Genomic DNA, 22275 nt, shown 5'->3' with positions numbered 1-22275 from the left:
ACAAAAACAGAAAACCAAGCAGCAGTTTGGAAGAAAAATTCTCTGAAAAAGAGCCTTCAGCTTTGCCTCAGGAAAGTCCGCTAGCTTAAATGCTAACATAAAATGCTACGTGGCATAGATGGACTCACAAATGACATCGATAGTTTAAGGTGTTATTCAAGAAACATAAATGTTCACACAAATGGTGGAGTAACCCATCTAGATGGACAACTCATGGGCATATGTTCTTTATCCTCCGTGTTAATAACGAGGCTGGAAAGGATGAGTGGCATTTTAGACACGGTGTTTGAAGTTGCGTGAGCAGTCGCGCAACAAATTCAACGTGTAAGTCCAGGCACCGCCGTATATCAGAGTCAAGTTGAGCTTTCCCTGAAATGTCTCATCGGATTGCAGTATTGATATGCGCGACCAATCAACGGCAACTCAGCTATCGTTTCCCGGTTCACCTGTACGTGGTGTGGTGGAGTGATGACGTGTTGAATACAGGAGAGCGACACAGAGGGAAGTTGTGGCCCCGACCGGGTTGGGCAGGTCAGCGAGTAGCATCCGATTGTAAATAAGAGAGGAGTCAGTTCACACGCCGATCAAGTGACTGCCGGGAACAAGCGAGCCATTTGAATCAGGTGGCTATCTCCCTATCTGGGAGATCAGAGCCCTGTCACCCCTCCTCTGTCTCTCACCTGCCCCCCCCCACCCCCCCTCTGCTCTCGTCATTGTGCGCACACACTCGCATACACGAGTGAAATGACATGTCCCTCCCTGCTGACTATCAGCGCCGGCAGAATGGCTGGATGAGATTTCAGCGTCTCACGTCAGGACGCGGGAGAGGGAGGGAAGAGCGAAAGACGAGAGCGATACCCCCCGCAGACCTTTCTCATCCTCCAACTTCGCCGTCTCTCGGGGGTCAGAACGGGACAAGAAAGACATGGTTGGAGTTGGGGGGTGAGGGGGGACGTGGCAACTTTGATTTTCTTATTTCATATGCAGTGTCATGATTCGGTTTGGGACCAACAGGTGGCACTGTAGGGCTCCCCCTGCAGCTGCCCACCTGTTGGTCATTAGGTAATTAGTGCTTTAAAAGGACTCCCAACCCGACCACTCATTGTCGGGTCATTGTTTGCTCTTGCTACTGTCATGTTCGTTTGTTGCTGTTTGCTGTTGGCTTCTGTCATGTTTGTTTCAGTCATGTTTAGTTCATTGTTATGTTTTTAGCTTCAGTTATGTTTTGGTCATGTTTTTGTTATTGAGAGTTTTTAGTTTCTGCCATGGTGTTTGTTTGTTACTTTGGATTCATTTTGTTTTCATGACTTCGTTTTGGTTTTAGTTTTCTCTGTTTTAATACAATTCATCAAGTATAACCTGCTCCTCCCTCCTGCCTGCTCTTTGGGGTCCACCACCACCTCGCAAACGTGACGTGCAGGCTCAACATAACTCGACTTTATTTTGAAAGCAACCACAGCTGCTGCACAAAATTAAAACAAAAATAAAGCACAGTTAAAAACAAAATTCACAGCATAAAAATAAGAAACACAATAAAAGATCATATTTTATATACAGTATATATATGTAAAAAAAAATTAATGTATGTATCATTTTCCGATTTCCGATTCCTTGGCCTCACTGGAGGCCCCGCACACGCTCAATTCTCAGTGGCCATCCGAGATCAAAATAACAGCGGAATGAATCTTCTCTTAGTTTTTATGAACGCAACCCTTCCTCTAATTCACAGGTGTCAAACTCAAGGCCCGGGGGCCAGATCTGGCCATCATTTGACGTGGCCCGTGAAAGCAAATCAAACGTCAACTTCCACGATGCTTGCTAAAATCTCTCCCAAATTTTAAATGTCCCATATTTAATGGAATAGAGTCCTATTTTAAGCATTTTCTTGTGACCAAACCCCTAATTTCAAAAATTGTTATTGACTTTTTAATACGGTTTCAGTCAGAACGGCTCTCCAAGGGAAACGGTAACTAAAACGTGGCCCACGACAAAAATGAGTTTGACACCCCTGCTCTAACACATCGTTTGACTTTGTCGCAAAGCCCCAGCAAAGAAGAGCTCCGCCCGCCCGCTCGTTGATGAAAAAGCGTCCAGCCAAGCCATATTTTGTCATTTGATGTTGACAATGACCCCCAGGGGAGACCATGACGCGTGACAGCTGCTGCCTGTTCATATTGATTAAATGACAGCCGGGATCATTTAGCGATTTACCAACTGACGGCGCTTGAACTGGCGGCGACGCGGCCCTCCCTCGGGGGCCCGTTAGCCTTGACAGCCTGCGCTTGATGTTCACATGCGCCCCTTTAATGGCAACATCATCCTCCATCGCCACCGTGAGCCCCGTAGGACCCGTTTCAGCTTCCGCTGTTCATTTTTACGGCGGAAAGGATCAGCGCAACGTGTCGGCTGGAAAAAAAAACCATACAGTACGTTACAACGGTAGTTCGTTGAAACCTTTACCAATGAAATGGCCGCCAACTACTATGCAAAGTGGGGTTGAAACAATTTATAGGTGTAAAAAACATGATTGTGATGAAAAAAACTACCATGTATAGTCAGGCATTTTTGGACGAAAAAAACGACATAGAATAGTAAGGCGTTTTTAGCCCGAAAAAACGACATAGTAAAGTAAGGCGTTTTTAGGCCGAAAAAAACGACATAGTATAGTAAGCCGTTTTTAGCCCGAAAAAACGACATAGTAAAGTAAGGCGTTTTTAGCCCGAAAAAAACGACATAGTATATAGTAAGGCGTTTTTAGCCCGAAAAAACGACATCGTATAGTAAGGCGTTTTTAGGCCGAAAAAACCGACATAGTATAGTAAGGCGTTTTTAGGCCGAAAAAAACGACAGAATAGTAAGGCGTTTTTAGGCCGAAAAAAACGACATTGTATAGTAAGGTGTTTTTAGCCCGAAAAAAACGACAGTATAGTAAGGCGTTTTTAGCACGAAAAAAACGACATAGTATAGTAAGGCGTTTTTAGCCCGAAAAAAAAAACGACATAGTATATATAGTAAGGCGTTTTTAGGCCGAAAAAAACGACATAGTATAGTAAGGCGTTTTTAGCCGGAAAAAACGACATAGTAAAGTAAGGCGTTTTTAGGCCGAAAAAAACGACATAGTAAAGTAAGGCGTTTTTAGGCCGAAAAAAACGACATAGTATAGTAAGGCGTTTTTAGCCCGAAAAAACGACATAGTAAAGTAAGGCGTTTTTAGCCCGAAAAAACGACAGAATAGTAAGGCGTTTTTAGGCCGAAAAAAACGACATTGTATAGTAAGGTGTTTTTAGCCCGAAAAAAACGACAGTATAGTAAGGCGTTTTTAGCACGAAAAAAACGACATAGTATAGTAAGGCGTTTTTAGCCCGAAAAAAAACGACATAGTATATATGGTAAGGCGTTTTTAGCCCGAAAAAAAACGACATAGTATAGTAAGGCGTTTTTAGCCGAAAAAAACGACATAGTAAAGTAAGGCGTTTTTAGGCCGAAAAAAACGACATAGTAAAGTAAGGCGTTTTTAGCCCGAAAAAACGACATAGTATAGCAAGGCGTTTTTAGCCCGAAAAAAACGACATAGTATATATAGTAAGGCGTTTTTAGGCCGAAAAAAACGACATAGTATAGTAAGGCGTTTTTAGCCGAAAAAAACGACCATGTATAGTAAGGCGTTTTTGGACGAAAAAAACGACCATGTATAGTAAGGCGTTTTTGGATGAAATTTTTAGCCGAAAAAAAATGACCATGTATAGTAAGGTTTTAGCCGAAAGAAACGACCACGATTAATAAAAAAGCACAACTCCACTGCTCTCTGTGGTGCTTTGGGTCAGTGGTAGAGTGATGGAGTGCAGCAGCAGAGGTTGAGTGTTCGATCCCTGGTTGTTGCAACAATATCTACTCTTTAACCACCATATACAACCCATCCCACATCCAGTGCTTGGGTGTTCGATTCCCAGCGTTTGCAACAAGGTCATGTTTTTCTTTAACCACCATTTGCAGCCTTATTGAAGAAAACACAAAACAAACAAGAAGTTATGTGGTGGTGTGGCTCAGGGGTAGAGAAACCATGTCCCAAACTAGCGGTTGGGTGTTCAATCCCCAGAGGTTGCAACCATATCCCTTCTTTCTTTGGCCAACATGATAAGTAAGGCTTATTGAAGTCTTTTATCCGCAGAAACGACCATGATTAATAAAAAAACACAACTCCACTGCTCTATGTGGTGCTTTGGCTCAGTGGTAGAGTGATGGAGTGCCTCACCAGAGGTTGAGTGTTCGATCCCTGGTTGTTGCAACAATGTCTACTCTTTAACCACCATATACAACTAATTTGAGGAAAAACACAAAACAACCCAAAGGTTTATTGTGGTGGGTTAGCTCAGTGGTGGAAAGCTGAAGTCCCAAATCCAGTGGATGGGTGTTCGATTCCCAATGTTTGCAACAAGATCACTTCGCTAACCACCATTTGCAGCTTTATTGAAGAAAACACAAAACAAACAAGAAGTTATGTGGTGGTGTGGCTCAGGGGTAGAGAAACCATTTCCCAAACTAGCGGTTGGGTGTTTAATTCCCAGTGGTTGCAACCATATCACTTCTTTCTTTGACCAACATGATAAGTACGGCTTATTGAAGTCGTTTTTTGTATCGTAAGGCGTTTTTAGCCGAAAAAAACGACCATGTATTGTAAGACCTTTTTGGACAAAAAAAACGGCTTACTATATATGGTCGTTTTTATCGGGTTAAAACGCCTTACTATACATGGTCGTTTTTTTGGGCTAAAAAAGCCTTACTATACTATGTAGTTTTTTTCGGCCTAAAAACGCTTTACTATATATACTATGTCGTTTTTTTCGGCCTAAAAACGCCTTATTATACTACGTCGGTTTTTTTCGGCCTAAAAACGACTATACTATGTGGGTTTTTTTCGGGCTAAAAACGCCTTACTATACTATGTCGTTTTCTTTCGGCCTAAAAACGCCTTACTATACTATGTCTTTTTTTTCGGCTTAAAAACGCCTTACTATATACTATGTCGTTTTTTTCGGCTAAAAACGCTTACTATACTATGTCGTTTTTTTCGGCCTAAAAATGCCTTACTATACTATGTCGTTTTTTTTCGGCTAAAAACGCCTTATTATACTACGTCGGTTTTTTTCGGCTAAAAACGACTATACTATGTGGGTTTTTTTCGGGCTAAAAACGCCTTACTATACTATGTCGTTTTCTTTCGGCCTAAAAACGCCTTACTATACTATGTCTTTTTTTTTCGGCTTAAAAACGCCTTACTATATACTATGTCGTTTTTTTCGGCTAAAAACGCTTACTATACTATGTCGTTTTTTTCGGCCTAAAAACGCCTTACTATATACTATGTCGTTTTTTTTCGGCTAAAAACGCCTTACTATACTATGTCGTTTTTTTCGGGTTAAAACGCCTTACTATACATGGTCGTTTATTTGGGCTAAAAAAGCCTTACTATACTATGTAGTTTTTTTTCGGCCTAAAAACGCTTTACTATATATACTATGTCGTTTTTTTCGGGCTAAAAACGCCTTACTATACTATGTCGTTTTTTCGGCCTAAAAACGCCTTACTATACTGTCGTTTTTTTCGTCTTAAAAACGCCTTACTATACTATGTCGTTTTTTCCGGGCTAAAAACGCCTTACTATATACTATGTCGTTTTTTTCGTCTTAAAAACGCCTTACTATACTATGTCGTTTTTTTTCGGCCTAAAAACGACCATAGTATACTATGTCGTTTTTTCCGGCTTAAAAACGCCTTACTATACTATGTCGTTTTTTTTCGGCCTAAAAACGCTTTACTATATATACTATGTCGTTTTTTTCGGGCTAAAAACGCCTTACTATACTATGTCGTTTTTTCGGCCTAAAAACGCCTTACTATACTGTCGTTTTTTTTCGTCTTAAAAACGCCTTACTATACTATGTCGTTTTTTCCGGGCTAAAAACGCCTTACTATACTATGTCGTTTTTTTCGGCTCAAAAACGCCTTACTATACTATGTCGGTTTTTTTCGGCCTAAAAATGCCTTACTATACTGTGTCGTTTTTTTTTGGGCTAAAAACGCCTTAATATACATGGTCGTTTTTATCGGGTTAAAACGCCTTACTATACATGGTTGTTTTTTTGGGCTAAAAAAGCCTTACTATACTATGTAGTTTTTTTTCGGCCTAAAAACGCCTTATATACTATGTCGTTTTTTTCGGCCTAAAAATGCCTTACTATACTATGTAGTTTTTTTTCGGCCTAAAAACGCCTTATATACTATGTCGTTTTTTTCGGCCTAAAAATGCCTTACTATACTATGTCGTTTTTTTTTGGGCTAAAAACGCCTTAATATACATGGTCGTTTTTATCGGGTTAAAACGCCTTACTATACATGGTCGTTTTTTTGGGCTAAAAAAGCCTTACTATACTATGTAGGTTTTTTTCGGCCTAAAAACGCCTTACTATACTGTCGTTTTTTTCGTCTTAAAAACGCCTTACTATACTATGTCGTTTTTTTTCGGCCTAAAAACGACCATAGTATACTATGTCGTTTTTTCCGGCTTAAAAACGCCTTACTATACTATGTCGTTTTTTTCGGGCTAAAAACGCCTTTACTATGCTATGTCGTTTTTTTCGGCTTAAAAACGCCGTACTATACTATGTCGTTTTTTTTCGGCCTAAAAACGCCTTACTATACTGTCGTTTTTTTCGTCTTAAAAACGCCTTACTATACTATGTCGTTTTTTTCCGGCTAAAAACGCCTTACTATGCTATGTCGTTTTTTTCGGCTTAAAAACGCCGTACTATACTATGTCGTTTTTTTCGGCCTAAAAACGACATAGTATACTGTCGTTTTTTTCGGCCTAAAAATGCCTTACTATACTATGTCGTTTTTTTCGGGCTAAAAACGCCTTACTATACTATGTCGTTTTTTTCGGCTTAAAAACGCCTTACTATACTATGTCGTTTTTTTCCGGCCTAAAAACGACATAGTATACTATGTCGTTTTTTTCGGCCTAAAAATGCCTTACTATAATGTCGTTTTTTTCGGCCTAAAAATGCCTTACTATACTGTGTCGTTTTTTTTTTGGGCTAAAAACGCCTTAATATACATGGTCGTTTTTATCGGGTTAAAACGCCTTACTATACATGGTTGTTTTTTTGGGCTAAAAAAGCCTTACTATACTATGTAGTTTTTTTTCGGCCTAAAAACGCCTTATATACTATGTCGTTTTTTTCGGCCTAAAAATGCCTTACTATACTATGTCGTTTTTTTTGGGCTAAAAACGCCTTAATATACATGGTCGTTTTTATCGGGTTAAAACGCCTTACTATACATGGTCGTTTTTTTGGGCTAAAAAAGCCTTACTATACTATGTAGTTTTTTTTCGGCCTAAAAACGCCTTACTATATATACTATGTCGTTTTTTTCGGCCTAAAAACGCTTTACTATACTACGTCGTTTTTTTCGGCCTAAAAACGACATATTATACTATGTCGTTTTTTTTTCGGCCTAAAAACGACATAGTATACTATGTCGTTTTTTTCCGGCCTAAAAACGCCTTACTATACGATGTCGTTTTTTTCGGGCTAAAAACGCCTTACTATACTATGTCGTTTTTTTCGGGCTAAAAACGCCTTACTATACTTTGTGGGGGTTTTTCGGGCTAAAAACGCCTTACTATACAAGGTCGTTTTTTTTCGGCAAAAAACGCTTTACTGTACATGGTCGTTTTTTTCGGCTAAAAATTTAGTCCAAAAACGCCTTACTATACATGGTCGTTTTTTTCGGTCAAAAACGCCTTACTATATATACATGGTCGGGTTTTTTTCGGTCAAAAACGCCTTACTATACATGGTCGTTTTTTTTTCGGTCAAAAACGCCTTACTATACATGGTTTTTTTTTCAGCTAAAAATTTCGTCCAAAAACGCCTTCCTACACATGGTCGTTTTTTTCGGCTAAAAATGGCTCATCGTTCACTTCAAAGAGCCGCTCCTACCCGCTCGTTCGCAACCGACACATCACTTGTAAAAATGTAGGTGATTGAACAGTCAGAGGTGCTGTCACAAACAACCCTCTCTGACTCAACCCATACTTGACCATAAAGTTAATTTAAAACTTAGTACCTCAATTCAAAAACAAAATCTGACGTTGAAAAAAAACGTCGTTTTGTATTTGTAAGACTGAATATGAAAATAAACAGAATTTAATTTTCAGTGAGGATCAAATACAGTTTCAAAGAAAAAAAAGTCTATCGTTTCAAATTCAGATTGTACAATTCAGATTCAGTTATTCAATATGATTCAGAGAAAAATATACAAATCCATCCATTATCCGAGCCACTGACTTTCAATTCACGTAATTCAAATTCAGTATAAACTATTTAAAAGTTATTCACGTTTAGTTTTTGGTGGCAAATATTCCGCCCCACAGCGTCACACCTAGTTTAGTTTTGGATGTAAAGTGTCCTAGAGTGTCTTGAAAGACGCTTATAAATGAAATGTATTATTATTATAAGAAATTTCAGGGGTTATTTTTACTGACCATTCATTGTTCATGACATGTCCAAATGTTTGTTTTCCTAACACAGTGTCCATTCTTGTTTTCTTACAGTTCTTACAGCTGCTGTGAGACCTAACAGCCTAACATCTTGGGCCTCAGACCAGGAAATTGATGTCACAATCAAAAGATGGCTACATCTGGCTCCTGATCGGGATGGTGACAGGAAAGAGAGCATGAGAAGAAAAGAGGACATGGAGAGCGCAACAATTTGATGGACAGAAAAATACCGTTGAAGAGTAAGCTGCATCCCAATTTGGACTTTGTGTTCACTGTTAAATAAAGAAAAGTGCATTTTTCCAGTGTATGTGGAGTTATATGTGACAATAAACATATTTGATCTGGGCCGAATGCGGCCCAGATCATGGATGCCAGACGTGGGCCACTGCAGGACCGTCACTCATTGAGGTATGTGGGCCGAGTGTACGTGCCGTGTCTGCCCCGGAGCTGAGCCAGACCAATTTTGCTGGCTGGGTGTTGTTCATAAGCAAGGTCGCCGGGGCAGTTTGCTTCCCGCGCTTCGTCGTTATGAAGGGCTTTTCGCCATTTGGTTGGAAAAATTCGTCAGTTGGGGAATATCAGGAGAAACATTAGCCGCATGCGTGTCCTTGAGAACGTGCCAAGTGTGTTTGTGAGTTGAGCACAGATTCAAGGGGTGACGCCTCAGTCACTCGAGTCTTCTCGCCAGTGATTGACAGCTAGCCAGGGGACACAAACACCGGCACTATTGATTTGGAGTCGCCTTCCAACCCATCTCGGTCTTCCCGGGGGCTTCGCGGCAGAGTCAAACGTTCACGTTTGCGTGTCGGCTTGGACTACTTTGTTGTGTATCGCCAGCGCAAACTTTGCACTGGAGCATCTCCACGGCACCGAGAATCAACAGAAGTTGAACATTGGATCGACTCGAGGCGCTCGTGGTGGAGAACGTGCTGAAGTTGGGGCCAATCTGATCTCTTGCCTTGCTGAAATTTAAAGTAACATAAAATTGAAAAATCCAAAAAGGATGTCAAGCCGTTAAGAGTAGCAGATGCTGCTATTGCCATCTCACAAATTTTCCAAATTGGTAACAGTTGGGACTCCAATCGAGTACAAATCGGTCACATAATCGTTGTCGCTGACTCCCACAAAAAAAAAAAAAAAGAGATTTCCCTAAACGAGGTTCTTCCGAGAGTCTTTTGTTGTGGTGTCAGGATGCAAGGGGAACGCAAACCTTTGACCGCGGGCCGTCAACTTTTAGGAGTAGCAAACAAACGGACGCGCCGCAGAAACGGGCCAAATCATTTGAAAGGCGCTCGGTGAACAAAAGGCGGAAATACAAAAAAAAACAAAAACAAACAAATACGAGAGGCCCGAGAGCCACGTCGTCCGTGACGGCTGCCGAGCCAGCCGCCCAATAAGGCGAAATACCAGACGCCGAGTCATCTCCCGCGCGCTAAACTGTCCACTCATGAAAAACAGACATGCAACAGCGGCAACTCTCGCTTTCTGCATGCCTGCCGACAACAGCACCCCCACCCCCCCCTCCCCGCCACTCTCTCGCTTCTTCCATTCTCTCTGCTTACACACCTTTCGCTCTCCCACCGCTGCCCCCCCCCCCCCATCTTCCTCCTTCTCCTCACTCCTCGACTCGTCTCGGTAAGTAGGATAAGGCCTGGAGAGCTCCGTCGTCGTGGTAACTGCCAGAAGCATTCAGTTTGAAGTTTGAGGAGGTCAGTTTGCGGGTCAGCGTGCCCCCTCCCACCCGACACCCCCCCACCCCCACGCGCGCACACACACACACACACATGAGTAGGGGTGCTGTGGGGTGCCCTTCATGGGCCTTGGCCCATATACATAAGATGGGGAAGGAGTGGGGTGTGGGGGTGGGGGGCAGTTGCTTGGATATTTGGGGGGGGCACTGTGAAGCTCAGCATCCACAGCACTTTGAGGGACTGAAATGTAGCTGATTATAATGTTGGTGATGGGCTTCCTTTTTTCTTTTCTTTTCTACAAGACACATGAATATGTACGCCGTCCCAGACATGACATTTGGGAGAGAGAAAAAGAAAAAATTCTTGGTGCACACGCTGGTACTATTCCGTACGCGCGGGGAATGATTTTGTGGCCACAAAGTACTACTTCGTACGCATGGACAACAACATCACATGCGCAAAATAGTTCGAAAGTGCGCACAAAGTCGCCGTGGCTCCTCGCGGGTCACTCGAACGAGAGAATCAAACGCACCTTCTTTCAAAGTTGAAAGTTTGGCGGAAAGCTACATCGCGGACAGGGACGGCGTGATTGAATTCTATTTTCGGCTCGGGATGAGCTACGAGGACACGATGAGAAGCTCGGCGTGGCAAGGAAATCGTGATTCCCGGAGGCATCTGAGTAGGCCGTTGAGCGCCGGCTTGCGTGACCGGCGGGATTGATTTTTATTGTTCGGCGACTGCAATGCTCTGGATGGGATCATGCTTGCCGATGGATGGATACGAAATGATGTTGGGATCAAATAAAAATGTCCGATGCCAAAATTGGAGGCTTTTTGAAAGCGCACAATCGGTCCGTGAGAAGAGAGTCTGCCGAGGTGCGCTCGATTTGTTTACCCTCTTGCGCAACGAGGGACCGGCGCTCCTTCATGCGCACGCTGGAAAGGTTTCGTGCGCACAAAGTAGTCATTGATGCGTACGAAATAAATACTTTGTTAGTCCTTTTTAAGTTTTTGTGGGGTTTTTTTCTTTCAAATGTCATGTCTGGGGCTCCGGATGAATGACATCCCATCCTCCAGTGTCATACAAATCCGTAACTGTGGACCGGATGTGTCTGCTGATCTCTTTTGAGCAGAATGTCATTCGCTATGATCGAGAGATCCTTTTGCCCGACGTCGACAAAAAGGATTCTCATGTTAAATTGATGGGCGGAAATGCACAACGATATCATTTGAGACGCATTTCATTTGTTGGTCAACACGATTGATTACGATTGAGCCTCAAACGTGCGGACGTGAATACGGCAAACAAGCTGCAAAACAAAACGACGTGGGACGAGACTGGCAAAATGCTCGCGAGTCCAATTGGAGAAAAGCGTCGCAACCCGTCCCGTCCGCTGACGACGGACAGAATATGTTTTGGGAATGCTTCCTTTCTTTGAGTCATTATGAAGCAGACTCGGTAAAAAAAAGAGAAGAAAAAGAAAAAAGGGGGAGTGGGGGGGGGGGGCTGCGCTCGAAGACAATTTTGGAAGCCCTTCGCTGCCCTCGCACGGCCACTGCAGGTGCAAGCCCCCAAAAAGCGCCGGCGCTGGAAAACAAAACACGCTCAACTTATCGATTCGGAAATGCTTCTTGCAATTTGAGCAAACGAGATGGTGGCTCGACAACAAAAAGGGGAATTCCTCCGACCTTTTCAATTGTGAAGGTCAAATCCCGTTAAAAGGGCTTCTTTGGGCAGCAAAGGGAAACCGTGTTTGTCTGGCCGGTTGAGCAAACTCATCTTGGCGACATTTTTCATCGCATGTTCTTGGAAGGCCATGAAAAGTCTTGCGTCCGGAATCTGCTCGCATCTTGCCTTCACGTCTGCCCCCATCTCCATTTCTGATGGAAATGTTTTCAGTCAGTTGGTGGCTGAAACTCAGCAGGTGGTCCCCCAAATCCACCGTCACCCCCGGCAACCTCTGTCCAGCCAATCCAAATGCTGCCTTTCTGGCCACTCCGCTTAGTTGGCCCTGACAGGGCGCTCTGTGTGTGTGTGTGTGTGTTTGTAGGCGCTTGTGTGTGTGTGTTCCAGTAGCTCCTGTTGATGAGCTGAGCCCCTTGAGTGGCCGTTGAAAGTTTATTGCAAAGCTGTTAAAACTTCGTTTGGTCGTTGGTTTGGAAACAAGTGTTTGCGTCCCCAAAAAAAAAACCAAATATCTTCAATGTTTCCTCGTTTCATTTTGTTCACAGATGCGCCCTCCTCCAACTCGGGACTGGCTTTGGCTTCTTAATCTTCCGACCAAGCCGTCGCGTGAGAGCACGTCGAAAACCTTCTCGACGTGGCGTCGCTTCGATCTCGTTCCTCGTGGAAGCGATGAGTCCAGCAAAATGAAGCTTTCCACAAAAGGGCACCCCCCCCCCCCCCCCCCTGCTTGATAGTTGCCAAGGCTTTTCCCAAAGCGCTCGAAGCCTCACCGCGGTTGCGGATGGGCCGGATCACAGCTGACTTGGGCGAGAGGCGGGACGCGCCCGCGCCATCATCATTCTTCATTTTCGTATTTCGGGAAGTGAGCGACAAGTAGTGTAAATGTCTGCTCTTGCATCCGCTTTGATTGGCTTTGAGTGTCTGTGAGTGCCGGGTCCATCCCAGCCACTTTGCGGGTCCGCAGATTGAGCGCTTTGTCGTGTGTGTGTGTGTGTGTGTGTGTGTGTGTGTGTGTGTGTGTGTGTGTGTGTGTGTTCTGGAAACCAGAGAGACCAAAATGAATTTGTAATTAACGGTGATGATGAACCCGCAACTCCCAAAGCGCTTCCACGCCCCAAATTTCCCAGCCATGAGGTGGCCAAGGCTACCCCAAGAGGTCTGCAAGATAAAAACGTACGTGTTATCAGCCATCGAGATCCATTTTTAAATGGAATAAAACGGCAGCAACATCAGTTACAAATATACAGACACTCGTTACCAAGCTCGGCTCTTCGGGTTGAGCTAAGTGACAAACGCAAGGCGGCTACGCGCGCCATGACCAAAACGCAAAAGTTGGTCGCCGATTGTAGTGACATGTCATCAATTACCTGAAAAAGATCACAAAAAAAAAGCCATTTCCACAATCATTGGTTTCATTAGTTTTGTAAAAAAAAAAAAAACAGAACATCTCAGTGAGTTTTCGTTATTTAATTTTTTCCGCATTTTTATTATCTTGTTCACAAAATTGTTAGCATTTTATTTAGCATCAAATTTTAGCATCAATTATTTCGTTACTTTTCGACAAATTGGGATTAGGAGAGGCCAAATTGAATTAGATTGGATAAGCTTTATTGTCAAATGTACTGTATGTGTAACATACGGCACAGATGAAATTTCTTCACACTCAACATAAAACGAGGAGCCGCTGCGGGTGTCTGCGCCGCTATCGAGAGAAAAGTTAACAAAAAAAATGACAAAATCAAGTCAAGTCAAGTGTATTTATAGAGCACTTTCAAACAGCCATCGCTGCATACAAAGTGTACATGGAGCAATTTAACATGCACAATAAACAGTAAGGTATATATATATATATAAGAAAATAATACAAAACAACACATGAGACACAGAATGAAGCTCAAAGCGCGAGTCATCGTGCGTCGCCTTTGTAGGTCATGAGTGCATACGTTGGTAGATGTGTTGAGTGGGGCTTTTTTTTTTTTTTGGTGAAGTTGGCATTCGAGGTGTTGTGCGCGCGTGTGCGCACGTGCCGACGCTTTGTATCGAAATTGCTGCGTGCAGTAAAACAGGGATTTGGTGGCGTCAGCACACAGACACAAACAAAAAGCCAGAATCCCAAACCCTTTTCCAACGGCACACAATCCCTCTGCACACTGCGGGGGGCCCCGTTTTGGGCGCCGGCCGCATGCAAAACCGGGCTAACGCGAGTCGAGCCGCGAGAGGGTGGCAAGCGAGAGAGAGAACGGACTTGGCGCCGGGACAATCGAGCGTTTCAACTGCAGCGGTTCATTCTGTTGATCTTAGCGCCGGGACGCACCGAGCGAGCGCAATCCAAGCAAAGTGTCGTTTACGGGAAGCTCACGCCGTCACTCGACTCAACTGTATTTCGAGAGCGCTTGAAAACAGCCTCCGCTGTCTAGCGAGTGCCGTACACGGAGCAAAAATACACGGAAGTCCCGCAAGTAACGCCACGGATATCAAACTCCGGGCCCGGGGGCCAGATTCGGCCCGCCACCTCATTTTATGTGGCCCGCGAAAGCACCTCAAACATGTCAACTTCTAAAATGTCAACCAAAACTTTAAATTCTCACGTGCAATAAATAAGAGATATATTGGACGCATTTTCTTGTTACCAAACCAAATTCCTTCTTTATATGGTTTCAGTCATCACGGCCCACCAAGTGAAACGCTAACTAAAATGTGACCCGCCCCAAAAATGAGTTTGACACCCCTGCACTGCGCCATCATATCATATTTTGCAGTATTAGAGCAACTGACGGCGAGATCAGGCTAAATTTAACTGGCGGTGTCAAAAAGCGGACAATGTCATCTGCTGTGCCGCGTCTCGTCGTGTCGAACGATCGACTGTGTCAATGGTGTCAAGTCGTGCCGAATCACACCAAGGCAGCTCAACTGTGAGCCTTTATGGACTTACTTTGTCGCCTTATGGAACAGAGATTTTATTTATTTATTTGGGGGGGGGGGGGGGCTCACAACAGATCAATTATTGCCTTTTGCGTCTTTTCATTGAATGAGCTTCTGTCCCGAAAGTAAGAGTTGCTCTGCGGATGAGTGTATGTCCCCTCTGTTTTGTTGTCTTGTTGTTTTTTTTCTTTTTTGGGGGGCGGGGGTGGGGGGGTTGAGCTGCGGGTTGCTGGAGGCAGACAGGTCCTCATTGTACTCAAGGAAGGAAGACTTGAGTTGTACTGCTCCCCATTCACCCAAATCTGGAGTCGGACAAGCGCTGTGTGGGCGTGTTTGTATTCGTGCTTTTTTTTTGTGCGCGCGTACAGTGCGGCGTGTGTACGACGACAGTCGAAAGCGTCCTCGTCGAATGAATTGTTGGCGCTGTATCTCTCAGCAAACGCTCTGTTTGGGTGCCAGGAGAGTTGAAGAGGGCAGCAGTGTCCTCCCCCTTTGACCCATCGGGGGAGAGCTTTGCCACGCTATGAAAAATAAAAGTGTTGAAGTTACTCGATTTTATTTCACCAAGAGGTTGCACAAAATAAAATCTGGTTCCAGATACCCTTTTTTTTTTTAGAGGTTGACGTACAGCAGGGGGTGTCAAACTCATTTTTGTCACGGGCCACATTGTAGTTACGGTTTGCCGTTATGAATTTAATCACCTCCACATATTGCATGCACAGCACATAACAAATTGATGAATAACTCGTTTTAAAATCAGCAGTCAAGACTAATGAGCGTTATTGTGGCTTGCATATGACAATTTGGTTCAGAATTGAGCAGGCATCATCGAACCTGACATGCTTGATTTGCTTTCGCGGGCCACATAAAATGATGTGGCGGGTCAGATCTGGGCCCCGAGCCTTGCCTTTGACACATGTGAGGTACAGCCTACCCAAAAAAAAAAAAAAAAAAAAAGATCTGGCTCTGGATGATTTCCCTGCGTGCAACCCCTTGAGCAAATCGGATCAAGTCTATTCAACAGAATTTGTTTTTTTTCTTTCTTCATTTTTACACTGACGCATCAAATTGTACGCGCAGCAACTACATTAGTTTAACACCTTCAAAGTTGGCTGAGTGGCTTTCGAGGTGAAGCTCCAACGACAACTTCTTATTCCTCCGAAACATGAACGGTCTCCTGTTGCACGTAATACGTTGCATGCAACCGTTCTTTCGGGTTCCGGATTATTTTCAAATGGGGTGAGGTTTGGAGAAGCTTCTGCCGCCCCGCTAAGTTTTGTTCGGAGCATCATCGGTCCGATCCGGATTGCGCAAAGTCCTTTTTATCGTTGAATGTTTTGACGTCGGGCTGCGAGGCGGATACGTTTGCGTCATGTCAGGTTTGAAGTCGCCATACTTATCGGTCAAGCCAAGGCGAAGACTCCTTTTGGTATCTTGCTACCGCGCCAAGTCCATTTTATTTATGTGTGTACTTGGTGTCATGTTTGGTGTTTTGCGTTTCCGTGAGAAGGTGCTGTGAAGGTGGAGCGCGTGCCCCCCCCCGCCCCCACCTGGCATGAGGAATGTGTCGTCTTGTTGTCAACTAGGTGTTGCTTTGTCATGAAACCAAAGAGCACTGCCGAGACGTAAAGTTGGCTTTTTCACACCTTCCGCTCCTCCTGCCCTCCTTTCCTCCCCCCCCCCCCTCCCCACCTCCCCACTCCACAAAAGCCACCACCTACACACTCGTACACACGCTGGCAGCAGTTAGCTGAGGCTTGGGCTACTGCAGCTGTGACCGGAACAATAGCATTCCTCGGGTTTTAAACGGCTGGCACTTAGATTCCTAACAGTCCAATTCCTGCCGGGCAGAAAGTTGGGGGTTGCCAGAGGACGCGGAGAAGTCGTCTGGGGAAAGCCGGCGGCTCTCCGATTTGTCCTTTTAGGCCGGAGGGTGGACGGAGGGGCGACATGTCGCTCCATCGAATGTACAGTGGGAGACTTTCCACGCATTTTTTTGGGGGGGGGGGGCAATCAAAAAGATGCTCGAGGGTTTCGTCCCCGCGTCGCGCGATGCTGGAGACACCCGTCGAGTCGACACGGATGACTCGCCTCGTATTCCAAAAAAAAGAAAAGAAATAAAAGTCATCTAGCTTTCAAATGACAGAGTGGCACCTCGACTTCCGAAGGTGTCCTCGTACGAAATGTTCACATTACGAAACGCCTCAAGAGGAAAATATGGCCTCTTGTTATGAAAGGAATTTTCGAGATACGAAAGGTAAAAATACAGTCTGGGCTGCTCCGAGCTTCCTGAACGCAACATACTCATAGCTGCTCTGCCATTGGCTATTACCGAGCATCGTCCTGGCATCCCATTGGCTAAGAGGGACCTCTACCGAATGCGTAGCTCGATTTTTGGAAGTGCTTGGAACGGATTAGGGCATTTACATGGGAAATGCGTCTCTACTCGCAAAATGTTGTCGTTAAGAAATTTCTTCCAGAACCAATTCATTTCGTAAGTGGTGCCACCGTATGCGGAAAAGGAAAGTGGTCACGGGGAGTCGAAACATTTTTTTTTAGAAGTGTCGCCGATCGACCGGTCAAGAAGCCGCCCCGCCCGTAAACGTTTTGTTTCGGGTTCCTCCACTCGTTTGGGTTCCCGCCAGTGACTTTGTTGCAGCCGGCGCCGAAGCCGCGCGCCCGTTCCGCGCATCTGGAATCGGCCCTAAAATGACGAGTTTTCTCATTAAGCGCGGCCGTTTCACAATTTAAATATAAATGAATCTAATTTAGCGAACCTCGGCCGCGATGAAGGGGGCTCATTTAGAGGCAATCTAAAATTAATGAGGGCATCTGGAGAGAGGAGGACCGTGCGCGGCTTAACAGATTCGAGCCTTCCGCAGCGACTGTACTTGAAACACGGGGAAATCCTCATTAATTTGCAAGTTAATGCCCGACTGTACTCGCCGCTGTTGGGAAAGCGCATTCGTGGCGGTTCGAACGCCTCGCGGTGGCATACGCGACGTGTCTCGAGGAACCTCTCGTTGTCAAACAGCTTTCGTCGTCATCAAGCATCTTGACATTTTTCAGCATCAACGTGCGCGCGCGCCTTTGACAGACATGGCCGCTTATGTATGTGAAGATTTGAAAATTGTTCTTGTTTGGGAGAAAATCAAAGCCGGGCGCGGCTTTCTTGAATTTCAATGAAAAGAAAACCGGAGACATGGTATTGGCTTCCCGCGGCCCTCGTGCACCTCAACCTGTTGTCTCCCTGGCGCCTTATCTAAAGCCAACCGTCTCCAATTTGGCTTTGAAATTGGACAGGGGTTTTAAATTGGACCTGCAAATTGGTGCTGCTGTTAAATCCCGCTTTTTTTTGGGGGGGGGGGGATATCTTGGGCAGCGGGCTCTTTTTTTCTAACGCATGCCTTCATTCCTGGACTGTCATGCGCTTTATTTTGGAATCAGACGGTCCTCCCTCCAATTCCTCCAGTTGCTCCAAAACGCTGCCGATTGCCTTCTAACTGGAGCTGGTAGGAGGGAGCACATCACTCTGATTCTGGCCTCCATGTACATTTCAGAGCATTTTAAGATTCTGTCATTTCTGTTTCATTCTTTGAAGGGTCTCACCCTGCCTTGGCTCCGTCTCGGGTCAGCGGACCGGATGCTCCTGGAGGACTAAGCGGAGCCTCAGAGGGGATCCAGTTTTGTCCGTTGCCGGTTCCTCTCGCGCTAAACGTCAGGCAATCCTCATTTCTGGAAATTTTTAGAGGTCGTCTTAAAACACTTTCTTTTTTTTCTTTTTTTTTACTCTTTGGCTTTTAGCATTGTGTTGTATTTATTGTCTTTTAGGTTAATAACTTCCTGTTTTAACCGTTTTTGTTTTTCAATGTCTGATTTTTGACTTGATGTTCAGCAACTTTGTGCGCAGCTCCGGTTGTTTTTCCAAGTCCTCAAGATGAAATAAGTATTTTGAGAGTCCCAGATGACTCTAATGTGCGGGTTTTGGGAACGTTGGCGGGGGGGGGACCGTAGCATCTGCCGGAACCCCGTCAGTGGCGGGTGCGCGAACAAGCCCACCGTCATTTTCATATTTGGGAACGCTCGGAGCGGTTTAATGCTTTGCTCCTTCAGCAGACCTTTCCCCGGTCAACCCAGCGGATGCCAACTGGCTCCCACAGCGACTGTTTGGTTTTGCCGTTTGAATTCCCGATGGGTTTGGGTCCAGAGTGGTTAGGCTGAGCCCGAAAGGCCAGCGGGCTTGTCAGGTGTCTCCACACATTAACGTTGCTCCGCTCACACCATGAGCTGACAGCGCAGTGAGGCTGAGCGGAGTTGAGCGGGGGGGGGGGGGGGGGGGGGTGGTGGTCGAAACGCTAATCTGGCATGGTGGGAGGTACAGCAGCAAGGAAAAACTTTCTTATTTTTTTGTATTGACTTTTTTTTTTTGCGGTTGTTGAGCTGTCAACATCAATGTCACTTTTTGTGATTAGAATGCAAATTTGTGCCATGATAAGTTTTGGCACAACTCATCTCAACTTTATTTATGGAGCCCTTCAGAAAAAAAAAAAACTATTTCGGGCGGCACATAAGAGCAAAGACACATTCGAAGGGCCGTCACGAGCGGAGACCTTCTTCAAAAGGACCAATTAAGCGCAAACGGCATATTTCCGACCAAACTTTTCAAATCAAGCGAGCGAGGGAAGCAAAACGGACATGCAGACAATCATTTTGCCAACGCGCTGAAGAAATGAAAACGGCCACACATTTTCACTTGTGAATTTGTGGCGCTTGACCTTGCGAGCTTTTTTTTTGCTTTCCTTTTAGTCTCCTGCGTGTTTTTTTTTTTTTTTTGCGGTTAAAAGCGTCCCGCCGACGGATGCTGCCGCAACGTTTCCTTTAGCCTTTAACCCTCACGCCGGCCGGCGTGAGGGCCAACACAGAGCCCATTTTTACCCCGCGGGATTCAAATAAACTTGCATTGTCTGTGCACAAACAACTTCCTGCGTGCAGACTCACAGCTTGTTAATGGGGCAGGGGGGGGGGGGCGGGGAAAAAAAGTCTTCCTGCTTCTGACCTCCAACCTCATCCGACCCCTCCCACACCCGCTGCTTACACAGCATGGTGCATCTATAGGAGGGGAGCTGGCGGTGGGGAGATGGCGTGAGTCTGCCGGGGGGGGGGGGGGGGCTGGAGGTGGCAGCCACAGGAGGTTACGTTAGGTTTTAAAAAAAGGGGGGGGGGCAATTTCTATCCCGGTCCAAAAGTATTGTAAGATGTGTGATGAGAGGACATGCTGAGAGGACTGCCTATATCTTCTCCTCCCTCCCGCGCTACCTCCCCCCCCCCCCCCCCCCCCCCGCCTCCCTCCCCCTCCCGTGTCTCCAGCTGTGGGGGTAAAGTACATTACATGCTTGCTAATCAAACCCCCATTACAAGTCTGGCGGGAGGTTGGAGTGCTCTCATTGGTTCTTATTTCTTCTCCCTTTTCGGTGCTGCTGCTGCTTCTCGTCTTTCTCGTTCTATTTAACGCGAGGAAATGAGCCATCCCTCGCGACGCAGCGGAAAGGCGCCCAAACAGGTGCCGGCGCCAGCGGGGGGTCCTCCAGCGAAAATAGCAATCCGTACGGCGACGCGGATGACGCCGAATAGCACGTTGAGGAAGCCGCGGTCATCTCGGAAGGCATCCGGATGCCGTTCCTCCCGACTTGCTTTCCATTTTCCGATCGAATCCGCGCCTCACCTCGACTCCGATTTTAAAATCAAGCCGACGACATTCAAAGTCATTGAACGAGCTCTTGGCGATATGTTCGCTCACACGGGCGGTTCCTGCCGAATCACATTCGGATGCCTTTTCACCTTGCTAATCTGTACCCGTGCCTCCAAGGTGCAGCAAAACGATACGCAAAGACGTCGCAAATGCGCTGCCCGTCGCAGCGCCGAGCTTGTATTGTTCGGCCGAAGCAAAGAAAACGCCGCGGGTGGGTCATTTTTTTACAGCAACCTCGCATCTCTCGGCACTTGTCAAGTCTGCTTGTCAGCTTTATACGGATGGCGAGACGCGCGGGGGGGGGGGGGGGGCAGGAATCGCACCTTCCGGTTGTGAACGTCAATTTTCATATTTGGAGCACAAAACCAAGACTATTATTGCTCAATCGCCACCCAAAGTTTGCCATTTTTACAGATTGTTGAAAACTGACAAATGCAAGACAAGATTTGGGGGTTCTGCGCAAACATTCTGTCACTTACTTTCTTTGTTGACGTTAGTGATGACGCAACATATCAAGGCGGGGGGGGGGGGCAGTACCTTGCACACTTTGACATGGTTGCAACGGCCTGGGATTGAATCCGCCAACCTCCGGGTTGGGAGACGACGACTCGAGCAGCGAGCCAAGCCGCCCCGGGTTTCGTCTTGCTCGTCCCCCTCCTCGTCTCTCGGCCTCCCCGTTTGGTAATTGGATTTCGCGAGCACCTGTACGAGTGTCGATTTTCAGGGGATTAGAGTCACACAACCCTGAGTCAAGAGTAATTAGCGTTTCTTTGCCCGTTTCTTCATCTCTCTCTCTCTCTTTCGCACACGTGAACATGCAGGGCTTTATTTTTCCAAACGCCTTTCGCGTCACAAATTATTTGCTCCCTTCTCAAATTCTTCGTTTTTGTACAGTTTCTCCGACAAGATGGTCTGGTCAATAGCAAAGTTCATGACAAATTTTGTCTCTCTCCATAGTCGTGTTCACGTTTTCGGAATGGCTTTGTAACCCTTTACATGTCAATTGCTTTAGTTTTCATCTGTTCTTGAGGTTTTGTTTGGGGGGGGGGGGTTTGGGTGGGGGGGGGGATCTTTTGGTCAACTTATTTTGCTAAACGAGCGATTTCCAATTGAAAGATTTCTTGATTGAACATCCATCCATTTTCCGATCGGCTCTATCCTCACAAGGGTCGCGGAGCCTATCCCAGCTGTCTTTGGGCAGTGGGAGGGGGACACCCTGAACCGGTTGCCAGCCAATGGCAGGGCACACAGAGACCAACAACCATTTGCACTCACACTCACACCGAGGGGACAATTTTGAGTGTTCAATCAGCCTGCCATGCATGTTTTTAGAATGTGGGAGGAAACCGGAGTACCCGGAGAAAACCCACACAGGCCCCGGCGCCAAGGGAGAACATGCAAACTCCACAGAGGAAGGCTGCAGCCGGGATCGAACCCACGACCTCTGCACTGTCAGGTCGACGCGCTAACCACCGCGAACCGCCCCGGTTGTGCTCAGTGAAAATGAAGGGGGGGGGGGGGGTTGCTTGTTCACACAGGGCTCGGAAGCGTTGAATAGTTAGTTTTCCCACTTAACGCCGAAGTACGTCACTTTTTTTGTCGCTGATGAAGTCTATCGCCGCCTCTAACTTGCCTTATTTTTCCAGCATTTGATCTTTTCTATT

The 22275-nt window shown here is 45.7% G+C and overlaps 1 protein-coding gene and 1 long non-coding RNA gene across 10 annotated transcripts in view; one reads left to right on the top strand and one right to left on the bottom strand.

Annotated features, from left to right (window-relative positions):
* Positions 1-8939, top strand: part of fxr1 (FMR1 autosomal homolog 1) — a 121700-nt gene extending 112761 nt beyond the window's left edge. For all 5 annotated transcript variants that reach the window (XM_086114773.1, XM_086114771.1, XM_086114770.1 and 2 more), the window contains one exon: positions 8618-8939. The gene's annotated coding sequence lies outside the window, so the exon portion shown is untranslated. The remainder of the gene's footprint in view (positions 1-8617) is intronic.
* The window catches only part of LOC147203109 (uncharacterized), a 99547-nt gene that overhangs the window by 1344 nt on the left and 75928 nt on the right, over positions 1-22275 (bottom strand). For 2 of the 5 annotated variants that reach the window (XR_015101309.1, XR_015101306.1), the window contains exons 5-6: positions 21149-21313; positions 13684-18597 (exon numbers count right to left, since the gene is read on the bottom strand). This is a non-coding gene — a long non-coding RNA (uncharacterized LOC147203109). Of the gene's footprint in view, positions 1-13683; positions 18598-21148; positions 21314-22275 lie in introns of those variants that run through there. The other 3 variants (XR_015101308.1, XR_015101307.1, XR_015101310.1) reach the window with 3 other exon arrangements.

The sequence above is a fragment of the Hippocampus guttulatus genome, chromosome 7 (genome assembly GCF_054856545.1).
Source record: "Hippocampus guttulatus isolate MCC_2025c chromosome 7, RoL_Hgut_1.0, whole genome shotgun sequence".
In the NCBI taxonomy this organism is placed as follows: Eukaryota; Metazoa; Chordata; class Actinopteri; order Syngnathiformes; family Syngnathidae; genus Hippocampus; species Hippocampus guttulatus.
This window is presented reverse-complemented; position numbering and strand designations above follow the sequence as displayed.